The following is a 9,542-nucleotide window of genomic DNA, read 5'->3' as shown; positions in this document are numbered from 1 at the left end:
GCTGTTACACTGCAAAAAGGGAACTTAAAGTAAGTCAAATTTTCTTGAAATGAGTGTATTTGTCCTTGCTTAGAGCAGGTAAATATGATGATCTGCCAATGGAGTGAATATTTCAACTCCTAAAATAAGATAATCAAATATACTGCACTATCATACAATAATATGATGGGGATGAGTTGTTCCTCTTTTAAGTGCAAAAGTCTTATTCCATTGGCAGCTCATTTAAACTTACCTGCTCAAATCAAGGACAAATACACTCATTTAAAAAAAATGTTACTTATTTTTAGTTCTCTTTTTGCAGTGTAACAGATTTAGCCCTAAACTTTGGCCAAGTAAAGATGAGGGATTCTTTTGGACTCCTACAACTGAGAGTTTAAATTATGATGATGAATTTTTATGACATGTATTATATGTGTTGTTGTATGGGAGGCATCTGGCGGATTATGTAAACCGAATTTCTGTTTTTATGGACAAAAAAGTTGTTATCTTATCTCTTAGTTTAAAACCAGACACTGACATACAATAAAAACATGGTTTAAGGAAGAATGAGCAGGTTGTTGCAGGTTTTTAACTTTTTGGTCTAAATGGCTTAGTTTGTTTTTGCTTTGTTGCAAAGGACCCATTAAATGTGGAAAAAGTTTTTAAATATTTCCCAGTTTCACATCATAAATAGAGTGGCCTACTAAAATATTCGCCCCACTTGGCATTTTAATGCTATGTTCCTTCAAAATCTGGAATTAAAATGGATTGTTAGAGAGTGTGCACCATTTCTGTTAGTATATCAACAAGATTGATTGTGAAGAAAACAACAAATAGCAAAAAATAACCAAAAACTTGACTGTATAGACATTTTATAAAGAAAAGAAAAACACCTTTATCGTTTTCAAGGGTTCGATACGTAATGCAATTGTGTGGTTTTTCTTATTTTTTTAAACTATCATACAAATAAATTACCTATTTTTCCTCATTTCTTGTGCGATGAAATAATTATGTTCTCTTGCAACGTCATTCTGTCATAACAGAAAGATGTTTAACAAAATAAAAACCCTGCTGTAGTTTAATGATCAGCACCGAGTTACGTGGAGATATTTCTTGTGTTTATGTTTTGCTGAGTTAGTTGCAAACATTTTGTGGAGCCAATACAAAACTAATTTCATCCTGTTCATTCTCGAACCTGGCGCAGCAAGCGGGGTCGATTATAAAATTGCACCATGCAGTGTTTGCCTTCTCTCGCTTCCTGTTTTGTTTTTTTTTTTGGTCCATTTCAGCAGACTCAAACGCAACTTGACAGAAAATCAATTTGCGTTTTACACGTAATACGGGATTATCCCACAAACGCCCCCCTCCAAAATCAGGATTTTACCGCGGAAAGTTAACGGGAAGACGGCGGGGTCAGGGAGGTCACGGCATGGATAAGCCGAGAACTTGTAAATCCCGTCAATCTGTTTTCAAATTACCGCAGTAACAGCATGCGAGGTGTTGTTTCCGTGTCTTATGGTAATGTAATAGCTGAGGCAAGGCCTCGGTCGGCAGCTTCTCTCCCCCGTTTGTTCGCAGGTACGCCGCGCTCCCAGCCACGTTGGCATTCCGCTCCACTTCTCCTGTTAAAAAAAAAAAAAAAATCAAAAATGAGCTCTCCCTCTCCTTCTACCTCTAAACTTACAGAGGATGCGGCGCCCACACAGCTGTTCTCCCCTGAGCTGGCGTACATAAAACATAAAAGGCGAGCCTATATGAAAAATGCACAGAGCTCTGGAATATAATGTGCTTGATACCCCGCTGCTGTCGGGCAGGAGAGGGATAAAGAGAGAGGCCTACCCTGGATGGATTCCTTTTTCTGCAGCATTCGTTTGACTGGATGCCTGTGCAAACATTTGCTCACCGTGCTCAATCCGTGGATCACATTACAAAGATTGATTGTTCACTCGCCTCTCACCCTCCACTGTTTCATTGGCCAATATGAAATCAAATGGGATTTTCTTTTTTTTGAGCGAGGGGTGTCTGTAGTGGGGGGGGGGTAGTGTTTTTATGCACAGAATCAGCGACAGCGTTCCAGCAGACAGAACAAACCCCCCCCCCCCCCCCCCCTCGTTGTTCCCGTGCATCCGAGCGCCAGGCAAGTGAAAAACAACCTCGAAGTGATTGTTACAGTTGAAACGGTGGCGTGTCTCTCCCCCGTGTTGCCGCCGTGTAAATTAGAAGAGCTGCCGTGTAAACTTGTAAGGCAAATAATTGGTGCCGCGCTACCTGCCGCTGAGTAATTGCAGAGTTTCACGAAAAAGAAAGTGAAATTAAACAAGAGGGGAAACACAAGATCGGTCTTTCTCGGGAGCGTGCTGGCCAATTAAAGCGTGTAGATTAAAATCAAATGAAATCCAATCGATACATTGTCAAGTTATTCTGAAGCAAACAGTGTACAGCCGGGGATGGCCCAGTATCAGATTCCCTTGAGTAAAATACAACTAAAAAAGATCAAAACTAAAATGCATATCTTGCCTACAAGCGTATCCTTGCGGTATTGTGGGGGTAGGGGTGGCTGGTGCCTATCTCCAGCTTTTATTGGCCGACGGACCATCAACCATGGACAGGTCGATGGTCCATCACAGGACAGAATAGAAACTCAAATTTAAAGCTGCAAAAATAATCTAAGCTATCGTTTTCCTTGCCACAATGATGTATACAACACATTATCAGACAAGGAACCTCACTGTATATAACTGAATGCACCTTCCCTACTCTGCACCTTCTTGTATGAGCCGATGTGACGAGTGAATTTCTCCATTGTGAGATCAATAAAGACTATCTTATCTTATCTTATCTTATCTTATCTTATCTTATCTTAAGGAGCACGACGTGCTGAGATGAAGTACTTCATGAGTGCCCGAGTCCAGTTCTCAAGAGCTGCTACCAAATTGTCATACCCTCGTCAGCATGTCACTCATCTCTGCAGAAGCCTGGTAAGGAGCTATTCATTCGATTTGGCTGTGTTGGAGAAGGGATGCATCTAAAAGTAGCAAGATAGTAGCTCTCAAGGACTAGACCTAGGCACCCCTGCTTTACATCAGCGCACTCTCAGCTGCAGCTCCTCAAGAAATTGTGACAATGCTGTTAGGCTATGAGGTTTGTTTCAGTTTCTTCACAAAGTGCCGCCTCTGCTCAGCCTGCTTCATGATCCCAGCGGTACTCTTAGACGAGGTGAGATCATCAGAGAACTGCAGCAACTCTCTCTACAGCCCGTCTTAGGATTGTAACCTCGAAAAGTGTTGTACACACTGGGTACCAGGTTGTTGCCTCTGCACCGGCCGTCTGTTTGACCTCATCCCTGTGCATCGATTCATCACTACCGGGACTACGTTCCACTGCCTTGGCATCACCTGCAAATTTAGTAATCAGGATTTCTGTATGTGTGGATGGGCTTTTGTGCATTGGCAGCAGGAGCAGCAGTGGACCGAGCACACAACCTTGAGGAGTCCCAGTGCTCCGTATGGTAGAGCGCGTGGACCGATAAATATTAACTGTTGGCCCACAGAGAAAAAAATACTATTTTTCAGACCATGGAGTACAGGTTTCTCATTTAATCCCTGGGTAATAATGGAATACCGAGCTAAAAGTCAATACAAAAATTTTTTCCTTATTGTCTAGATGAGTGAGTACATTGTGCAGGGTCGTAGGTATTCATTCTGTAAACACATCACAGAGGAAATACAGATTGCAAATATATGTTACTTGTTTTTATACGGTCAAAACAGGTGGGGGAGGGGCACCACTGCATATGCTCCGTACAACTGAAAATAATTGATACCAGAAACTGGCTCACGTCTGGTGGGAGCACTTTCAGCTGCCCTCACCATCCTCTGCAGGGCCCTCTTTTCTGGCGTTTTGCAGTTGGAGTTCAATGCCGAGATGCAGTTCATCAACAGCACGGCTCTTTAGAATTAGTGCCAAATCTTAACAAACTGCCGTCGGAGGGCCTGCGGGTGCCACGTCAACAAGTAGATCGAAAATTGACATTAAAGAGTTCAAGCTTTTACCCCTTCCTTTTCCAACCAACTACACCAGTCAAACTGAATCGGATCCACAACAGCCAGTCCCCTCTGTGTTTTCATCAATAAAATAAGCTGGTAAAACAAATGGACGGAAGGCAAAAGATGTTGATCTGGGTGTCGAAACCGCTCAAGTGAAAGTAAAGAGCAGAGATCAGCTGCTTTGACCCGGGGGATGAAAGGTAAGCACACTTTCTCCTCCTGTATAACCTACTTTCAGAATAACCAAACTGCTCCCGGAGACCCCAAGCAGCAGCAGATTAGCCCCCCTCCGCTGCACCTCGTCCCCCTCCTGCCAACACATTCGTGTTCTCCTCTCCATTTCCCCTCAATGTCTCCCTCCCAGCGTCATTTTCTTGCCGCCCTCCCCTCTCTCTCTCTCTCTCTCTCTCTCTCTCGCCCCCTCACATCGTTAGCATTTAGATAGTTGAGAGCAGAGGAGCTTGGGTAATAGGCTTTCCCCTCCTCTTCCCTCCATCTCTCTTTGCTCAAATCAGCTGAAGTGAGAGGGATTAAATCAAAAGAACAACAATGATGATGAGAGCAACTGCAAGGCAGAGAAAGTCAGAATCAGGGGGTGGCGTAACGCCTGATCGGCTCTGAGCTCATTAACCCGGGCCTTGACAGAACTGATGTTAGAGGTGATTGGAGATTATCACATTTAGGAGATACTTCATCGCCTTATCTCACCCAATGTCCCTCGATCACCTCCCCCTCCCCTTCTCCCTCACGCTTCTCTTTCTCTCGATTTCATCCAGGTCAGCTGTCCGCGGTTCGATTCTCCTGGGGAGGGGGTGTGCAGATGCCATCAACACCGGTTCCCGTGTCTGCTTGATCTCCTAATTCTGCTTCATTTAAACTTCATCAACTGTTCCACTGGACCGGAAGCAGAGAAGAATGAAAACAGCTTGCGTGGAAACAGGTTTTTCTCCCTCGTTCCCTTTTTTTTTTTTCTTCGATTTGATATGATACCTCCCAAAGCTGCTGCCACAATGCCCCCCCAGCACCCCGCTCACCCCTCCCATAATGACAAACACCCACTTTACCTCAGAACCTGCAACAAAGGCAGTTATTCATGCACAGATGCCTGCAACGCTACAAAATGCACAGGCCTGTTTGGATCATTATGCTGCAGAAATACGCAACATATCAACCCATTTCCAGCCTTCTGGCAGGTTTTTCTTCACAATGTCCCGTTGTGCCATGGTGTCCAGGATGTCGTGCGTTCAAACACTTTTCTACATGTTCGTCCTTTGTTTAAAGACCAACTCAATCTGTCAGGAATCCAGAAAAAAACCTGGAGCACTCAGCAAACTTCAGACATTTGCATGCGGAGGAAAATACTTTTCCCCCGCATGAACAATTGAAAGTGACCATATTAACATACTATATAAAAAAGACAGACCACTTACAAAAATTAACTCAAGACACATCTCTAAAGTAAAGCTTATGGACTGTTTTTTGATTCTTGCTTGCTTGATTACTTTTACTTCTTTTTTGCCTTTTTAAACGTATCTTTAGCACAGTAGTTTTTGTTGTAGTTTGTAAGGTTGTTTCACTTTTGCCTTTATTCAGACGCTGTGGATTTATTTCCAGTCAACACCCTGAAAAGACTGCCTCCTCGTGTGGCATCATATCAGGGAGTTAACTCTGGACATCCACAAGTCTGGTTCATTCTTGGATACAATTTTCCAGGCCCCCTGTGCCTGCATGTGTCAGTGTAAACACCACGGCCATCATACTGTTCAGGAAGCAGACAGGTTCTGTGTCCCAGTGATGCGCGGGTTTTGGTGAAATGTGTGAATCAACCAACGAATGAAAACAAAATAATTTGGGAAGACGTTGGCTGAAACTGGTAAGAGTGTCATTGCCCTCAGTGAAACATGTCCTGAAAGGCCGCTCATAGAAGAAGAAGCCATGACCCTAAAAGGAACATAAAAAGACAGATTACAGTTTTGAAATGCGCTCAGGGTCAAAGACCTTCATTTTTGGAGATATGTCTTTTAGTGTGATAAAACAAAAATTCAACGTTTGACAGTAATGACCCTCCTTTTTGTTTGAATATAAAGTCTGAGAACAAAATCCCAACCATGAAGTTCAGCAACATACAGGTGTGCGGGTATTTTTGCTGCAGGAGGAACTGGTGCACTTCACAAGATAGATGGCATCAAGCAGAAAGAAAAGAAATATATTGAAATTTTAAATAAGCATCTTAAGACATGAGCCAGGACGTTAAAGGTCAAATCTTTATGTTGCATTAAGACAAATTAAACCTGAATCCTCATCCAACCTTGTTGCCGTAGCTCCGGTTGCTTCAAATTGCTTTATTACTGCGAATGCAGTTAGCGATACAAGAAAATGTTTTCTTGTAGCCATTTTTTGACTCACGAAGATTAAAACACACCTTACTTCAGTGGTTAGTTCTCTTGCCTGTTGAAGAATGGCTAAGAAAAAGTGGCCTCTGCATCACATCATACTTAAGCTGCAGGGTACAGGAAGTCAGAAAGTTGATTCCCTAAATTAAGACAGGTATACATTTCAAAAGTGCTTCAGTTATATTTATTTAAAGGAATAGCCTAGGATGTCAGTAAGAGTGAAAAAATGTATTTAGTGCAAAACATTTTTTTTTTCTTATAGTGGGATATTTCTCCCCAGAGCAAGGTACTCAAATTGAGCATCCAGTAGCACAACATGAACATTTCTGTGTATTATTATGCTGCTGCAAATACAAACCAAATTTAATTTGTAATATATTTCCATGTATATTCAGTTTCAGTTAGTTTTTTTCAATACAGATGCATTCCTTGTAAACAAAGAGGTCAAATATAAACACACTTTCGTCTAATGAATTTAAATTTACCATTTGTCGCCTCAGATCTCCGGTAAGTAGTTCAGTTTACACAAACACATTAAAACAAGGAGTCCACTTCACTGGTAGCGGGTACTTCGTTGACCATTGTAAAACCAATGTTTGCAAATGTGCAAGCAGCAAGCCTTTTATTTGAGGAAATTGAGAAATTGCTTCTCCTCTAATAATGATGATGTCAAGAATCAGACAGGCAGGGAACCCAATATTCAAGTCAGACTCCATGTTGTGCTCAAAGGGTTTATTAATAATGTAATCTGGTGATGGTGAGGACTTGCTGCTCACAGCAAAGATGACAGGCAGGATGGCTGAGGCTAGGAAGGAGTCCGGGTCATGCACAGGTGATCAGAAACAAGGCAGACAAATCCAGGGGCTTGGTAAGGCTCGTGGGTCATGGTACAACACCAGGTCAGGGTCTAGAAATCAGAAAGCAGCATAGTTGTCCAACAGGGGCTTGACAAGGCAGAAAAAAAACAAAGAATGGGGTCGTGATCAAAAACGTGGCAAACAGAAACGCTGGGAATCTAATTGCTAGAAGCAATAATCAATAATCTGGCCCTGATCTGCTGTCTGCAGTGAGTTTATAAAGACAAAATCCCAACCTCATTCCACATACCAACCTCATGTGGAATGAGGTTGATTGCAGAGATGTGCCGAGGCAGGCTCAGGGTGCGGAGCATGAGGCTTAATTGTCACGAAGCATGGGAGGAGTGGCAGGATGAAACCAGATCTTGACCAAATATATGATTAAATTAGGCGAAAATACATTTAATCTACTACATTATGTTTATTTCTAAGTGAACTTTAAATGCAAAAAAGTAATAATGTGATAAAATGTGATGATGTTTGTCGATATTGATGCAGAATGTGTCCTTTAGGGTTAAGTCTTTATATGCAGCTTCTGTTTGAGTACGGTTTCATAAACTGCAATATGTTCCTCAGGACCGTCCAACTGTCCCTGTGAGCAAAACATAACATCAAGCTTACCAGAGTTCAGCGTCTAACCCACTATATCTTATCAATTTGGTGGCGCTGGAATGTGTCGAGCTCAACTTCTGTCTTCCTAGCTAAACTGAACCATTCATATTTCATTTTTACTCTGGGGTTTCTCTAATATCAGAAATAATCAATATCCATCACTGGTAAAAAGTTAAAAAAGAAAGCTGAAGATGTATTTTTTGATAGAATGACCTGATAATATTGCAAAGACAGGAAGAAATGTCAAAACCCATTTTCTTACAACTAAAACACTTACATGTAAAAACCATTCGGCCAGTTGCTCTGTTTAGTTGTGTTTCTGTCCTGGAAGCTGCTGCTGTCATTAACTCTGCGTGCTCATTTTTCCTTTAACATGGACATTTTCTTTGTCTGTTTTCTGTGTCTGCTCTGTCTTCCTCCTCCAAACTCATACTTGAGTTTCTTTCTGTTTAAAAGGAGAAGTTCCTTTCCACTGTCGCCACATGCTTGCTGAGGAGAAGGTGTGACGTCCATGATCCAATGCAGTCAGCTGGGCTTCCTTGGATAGATCACTTATACCTGCTGACATTATAAATTTAATTAACCTGTTTTGTCACTAGGATCGAATGGGGAACTAAATTTGAATCTGACTAATTAACTGGTTTGATCATAATGTCTGGAAATTATTACTTTTTGTGCTTTGATATGACATGTGGCTGTTAATAACATGTCATTACGCTGCTAAAAGTGCATTCTACAATTCCCAAGTCAAAAGTTATCTTTTTATTGCCAGTAACATTGCAAACGTTGAGATTTAAAACGGTACAGAAGCATAAAAACAGATTTTCTGCTCGTGCTGCTGACATAAACTCACAAGCCTACGCCTAATTTAGGTAAAATCACTAATCCCATTGGTCGTCAGCGTTGTGCGCTGCTCTCACCCCCGCCCTCACCGCTCCCCTTCACACTGGGAAATTTCGCATGCCCCCTCGGCTGAGGCAGAAAATGGGATTGCTGTATTTAAATGACTATGGTAATGGTGGGCATGCTGCCGGGCCCCCGTAGGATACAGGATTTTCTCCTGCGCTCATTGTGAGCAGTTTTGCAAAGTGCTATCGTCCTTCTTTTGCTGACAATGGGGATGTCATTTAAAAGACATTTCTCTTTCTCTCTCACCCCCCCGCATCCCCCCTTCTTTTCATGCCCCTCTGTTCCAGCTCCATGTACCAGTCCCCAGGAGGCCCGGTCTCTGAGTGGGTGAGCGTCAACCTTCCACCCGTCCAGACATAAGGTGAATATTCTTTATTTAAAGGAGCGGCTGAGTGATTGGATACGGTCGGTCTGTTTTGGAAGACGTAATCCAATCCATGTTTGTAATGAAGTGTACTCTCTGAGGACGCGCGGCATGTGTCTGCTGACGGACGCGGAGACCAGGTGGCCGGGAGGTCAAGTGTTTGAGGGTACCTGTGCTACGCACAAACACCCCCTAAAGTGGGCATTTTGCTGCTGGCTGATCATTCACAGCAATATACAGCAGTAGATTAAATTAAAGTATTATTTAAACAAGGTTTTGGCCATTGCCTTGGTAATCAACAAAGTAGGAGAGACCTACCTTGAAACAAATTACACCAACCAACTGCCTTCAGGGTGTACTGCCTGATTAATCAACCAAAAAT

General features: G+C 42.4%; 1 long non-coding RNA gene across 1 annotated transcript; it reads left to right on the top strand.

The window, feature by feature from the left end:
- The first annotated feature begins 4,592 nt into the window (after positions 1-4,592).
- On the top strand, positions 4,593-9,325 carry LOC118563852. Its single transcript, XR_004931461.1, has 4 exons — positions 4,593-4,684; positions 4,802-4,965; positions 9,084-9,157; positions 9,262-9,325. It is a non-coding gene; the product is annotated as an uncharacterized LOC118563852 (long non-coding RNA).
- Positions 9,326-9,542: the final 217 nt, after the last annotated feature.

This window comes from Fundulus heteroclitus, chromosome 8, assembly GCF_011125445.2.
Source record: "Fundulus heteroclitus isolate FHET01 chromosome 8, MU-UCD_Fhet_4.1, whole genome shotgun sequence".
NCBI lineage: Eukaryota > Metazoa > Chordata > Actinopteri > Cyprinodontiformes > Fundulidae > Fundulus > Fundulus heteroclitus.
Note: the sequence above shows the minus strand (reverse complement) of the source record. Positions and strands in the feature narration are given on the sequence as shown.